Source organism: Penaeus chinensis, chromosome 41 (genome assembly GCF_019202785.1).
Source record: "Penaeus chinensis breed Huanghai No. 1 chromosome 41, ASM1920278v2, whole genome shotgun sequence".
Classification (NCBI taxonomy): domain Eukaryota; kingdom Metazoa; phylum Arthropoda; class Malacostraca; order Decapoda; family Penaeidae; genus Penaeus; species Penaeus chinensis.
Window position 1 is genome coordinate 3,060,716 of NC_061859.1, and position 5,000 is coordinate 3,065,715.

The 5,000-nt window shown below is 37.6% G+C and overlaps 1 protein-coding gene across 1 annotated transcript in view; it reads right to left on the minus strand.

The window, feature by feature from the left end:
* Positions 1–5,000, minus strand: part of LOC125047453 (proline-rich protein 36-like) — a 218,209-nt gene that overhangs the window by 123,421 nt on the left and 89,788 nt on the right. The gene's annotated exons all lie outside the window — the stretch shown is intronic.

The window sequence follows — 5,000 nt, forward strand, 5'->3', positions numbered from 1 at the left end:
GTTTTGTCTTCTTTATTTCGTTTCATATGATTGATACATCACCTTTTTTTTCGCTGCTGACTCGAACATTCATAAACACACACACATACACACCCACACACACACAAACACAAATATTATCTCTTTTATCAATCTATCTAGCTGTCTCTGTATCTACATATCATTCTATCTATCTATCTATCTATCTATCTATTTATCTGTTTGTCGATCTGTCTATCTATCAATCTCTCTCTCTCTCTCTGTCTCTCTCTCTCTGGCTCTCACGTTCTCTGTCTCTCTCTCTATCTATCTATCTATCTATCTATCTATCTATCTATCTATCTATCTTTCTATCTATCTCTATCTATCTATCTATCTATCTATCTATCTATCTATTTATCTATCTCACTCTCTCTCCGTCTCTCTCTCTCTATCTATCTATCTATCAAATATTACTTTTTTATCAATCAACTGGCTGTCTCTGTATCTACCTATCAAGCTATTTATCTATCTATCTATTTATCTCTCTGCTATACACACACAAACAGACGAACATCCTTCCTCCCCCCCCCCCCCTCTCCTTCCCCTCCACAGACACACACACGCCATCACACAATCCTCATTATCACTAATATGATTACCTCACCATCACCCTCTCTCTCACCATTATCATCACCATCGCGTCCCCCGCCGCCTAAGTTACATCTTTATGAACTTGGTCCCGCCATTAAGTTAATGACAAGCGCTCTACCTTGATCTAATGAATGATAATTGTCATCTCTTTTACAAGTTGCTTCATTTTAGGACTAGAGGAAAAGCGTTAAAGGGGGGGGGGAAGTTTCTTTTTTTTGTTTTGTTTAGAGCCTTCTTTTATAATAGTAGATGTGTTGCGTTTGTTGTTGTTCTTGTTATTGTTTTTGTTGTGTTTTTTTTTTTGTTTTGTAATGTGATGATTAGATGGTTATCTATTAGCATTATGAAACTTACTTGTATTGCCGTTATTAGGCAAGTATTAATTAGGAATGAACTTTTATTTCTTTACAATTGCTTTAGAATAATTCTTCCCCTTACTATCCCCTTCCTATTGTTAATATAACTTCCCATAATAACAATTCGCTATGGCGTTTTGCCACCTTACTGCCATCAACAAAAACAACAATCATTCTCGTGTGAAGTTGGTATGGTTATAGTTCAGTCAGTATGCCTATCTATTAGTCTGACTCTCTGGCTATCTATCTATATGTCTGTCCGTCTGCTCCGCCTGTCTGTTTATCTATCTATCTATCTATCTATTTATCTATCCATCTGTCTATCCAGATATCTATCTATAATCAATATATCCTTTTACTAGATCCAACTCTTTGCACACACACACAGATATATAAATTTATATATATATGTATATATATATATATGTGTGTGTGTGTGTGTGTGTGTGTGTGTGTGTGTGTGTGCGTGTGTCTGTATATATATATAATCGTTATTGTATCAAAAGTTCTTACTTCAAACAATCTTGTCGCTACGGAAACCAATTGATTTAACACCATAACACACTCTCACAGCTGCTAAACAGAAGAAATAATCCCAACAAGAATTAAGACCATCCAACCTATCAACAATATCTAACCCGACCTATCCTACCACCCCCTCGCCTCCCCGCCCCCACAGCGTTACTTATACTTGGCATATAAGCGCCGTCTGTGAATACGAGTATTGATTGGCTGAGAGCTGGCCGACGTGGCGCCTGATCCACCTGTGTTGTGGCTCATGGTTCCGGCGGGGGGGGGGGGGGGGGTTGCAAATTCGCGATTATTATCTTGAAGGTATTATTCCTGTCTTCTGTGGTGGGGGTTGGGTCTGTCAGTTCTTTTTGTCTGTTTAAAAGGTATGAACTAAGAATAATGTAGTTATTACTTGTAAGGTTGTTTATATACATGATAACATTCTGAATATCATTACAGTAATGAAGATGCTAACAGTATGGATAATAGGATGATAATGATAATAATAATAATCACAATCATCATCATTATTATGAAAGTAATAGGAACAACGATAACGACAAAACAATGATTCCTAATAGGGAGATTTAAACATTCCATTTTACATTTTGTATCATTTCATCATTATTCATTTCATATCAGATGTTTTTAAAAGTCATATATCCCATCGTCCCTACCTGATCACCGTCCTACAATCTGATATCACTGGATTCCCAAAATAAACAGGAAGGAGCCAAAAAGACTTGCGTTTTGCACTTTCTTATTCGCACAAAGACCTGTATTTTGCGTTTTCTTATTCGCCCCACCGTTTCATTCTCAATTGGCTTCACACAGCATAAGAACGAGTGCCAGTGTGTGTGTGTGTGTGTGTGTGTGTGTGTGTGTGTGTGTGTGTGTGGTCGATACTGGTTGTATCCTGGTACCACATATCGGAAGCGTGTATGTGGTATGTCGTTCTGAATGTTTTATAGCCGTGATTTATTGACTAATTGATTTACGTTCAACTAATCAGTGAAATCGTGGGTAAACTGAGTTAGAATTGCGCTTGGAAATGTTGTACTTTTTTATGATAATGTGTTTGTGAAAATGTGTATATACTATATTTTCCGTGTGTGTGTGGAATTGTGTGTAAAGGAATGGGTTTATGTGTCTATAGGCGTTTAAATACACATGCGTATGAATGTGTATGTGTGCTTATGTGTGTGTATGTGTGTATGCATGCGTATGTGTGTATGTATGCGTATGTGTATATGTGCGCATGTGTATATGTATGCGCATGCTGTTTATGTTTGCATATGTGTATGTATGCATATGTATATATGTGTGTATATGCGTATGAGTATGTATGCTTATGCGTATGTGTGTGTGTGAATGCAAGAGTCGACCACATATCTATGACCACAAATGAAACCTTCATAAAACACACATTAACGCAGTCACCCATTTAGATATATATTCTTACGCTAAACACTATTTACTTCACTTATTTTGTTTATTCATCTATGCTTTACTTTTACCTTTATTTCATCTCTTCATAAGGACCTTTTCTTCCGAAGCAAAACGTGACCTCAAGCAACCTCGTTCGACCGTCTTGTCTTGCATTCCTTCAAAGGTCACCGAGTTGATCGATGTAGACACTTACCTGAAAGAAAAACAGAAAAAAATATCATTTTTGGGTGGAATAGATTTTCAAAAGGTTTCGATCAATTCAATTCCTATATGAATTTGATAGGCTTATGAGTATATAGGCCTACATTTTGTTCTCTCTCTCTGTCTGTCTGTTTTCAGTCAGAATGTGCGCGTAAACAAAGTCATATCTGTGTATACACGTGTAAGTCATTATCTGTGTACACGTGTGAGACTCTACATTGGAATTCGTACATGCAACGTGTCCGTAAAATTTCGCAATGACATTCGAGGGGGAACTGGAGTCCTGAATGCAATTTTGAAAGTTATCGTTGGCTTCGAGTGTTGTCAAAAGGCAGATGAGCATGACGAAATATGATTCCTGTCTGGCTTCCTCATTCTCTTCCCCCTTTTCCCCTTCTCGTCCCCTTTCCTTCTCTCCTTCTTCCCTCATCACACTTCATTCTTTTTCTCTTTCTATGTCTTTCCTCTATTTTCCCCCTTTCTTCCCTAGTATCCCTCTCCCACTCTTCTCTGCCCCTCCATTTCCCCTCTGACCTCCTCCTTCTCACCCTCCCTCTCCTATTCCCCTCTCCCTCTTGCTGCCCATTTTCTTGTCACCTTCGTCTCTCGTCCCCTCTTTCTCCTTTTCCCCTCTAATTTATGTTTCTCACTACCTCTATAGTCGGCTCTTTCTTCTTTTTACTCCCTCACTCTCGTTTTCTTACCATCTCGTATCTTCCTCTCCCTTTCCCTCTGTCTGTTTTTTTCTTCTTCCTTTATTTTCGTCTCTTTCTCTCATTATTTTCCTCTTCTTCTTCCTCATCTTCTTCCTTTTTTCCCTTTATTTTCTCCCTTATTTTCTTGTCCTCTCTTTCTTCTCTTCCTCTTTCTTCTATCTTCTCTATCTCCCTACACCTTCCACCCTTTCTTCCTATGTATTTTCCTCTTTTTCCCTTCGTCATCTTCTTTATCCCATTATCATCTATTACTTTTCCTTTTCTTTTTTTGCCCTTCCTTCCTTATCTTCCACTCTTCTATATTGTCTCCTTCCCCCTTTATCTTCGTTTCTCTTTATTTTTATTATCTTGCTCCCTTTATCTTCCACTCCTTCTCCATTTATCTTCTACCCTCTTTCCCCGTGTCTTTTCTTTCCCTTCCCTTTCTTCTTTTCTCTTCATCCATTCATCCCATCTTCTTTCTCCCTCCATCGTCTCCAAGGAGTAAAAGTCACAGCTCGAACTTCCTCAAATGCCTTCAGTTTACAAGTCTTTCAACTGATCTAAGAAGTTTCTAAGTTTAACGGTATGTAGTGGAGTGGGTATGACTTTTGGTGGAATGGGTGGAGTGGTCATTGATGGGTGGTGTGGGTATTGTAAGACAGGATTAGAGTTATGCTTACGGTTTGTGTACAACTAATGTTAAACTTGCATCTCACTCAAAAGAAGGAAAATCGACGTTAGTTGCACACATCATTGTATATATCTTGTTTCTAATTACTTATTAAGTGTCTTTTAGTTTTATGTCCTATAGGATGTGCAGAATATGTAATTATCCGTCAGATTCCTTGGTAAAATAATGGGGTATCTCTGCCTCAAGATTCAGCCAGGAAAATGTTATAAGTCTACGGGTTAGCTTCAGAACTTTTCATTTACTCGGAAAAATATCATGCTTAGGTCATGTAGCATTATATCATTTTTATATCTTTGAAAATAAAACCACATAGAAATATGATTCACGAAGCAATCTATTAGCTAATTGTATAGTAAAACATTAACACATTAATGCATAATATGTTATCATGGATAGAACGTTTAGTGTAAAATCTCTTTCCAAATCATTCTACGTTATAAGTAAAGAAATTCGGCGGCCTTAAAACTTTTGGCTCTTTCA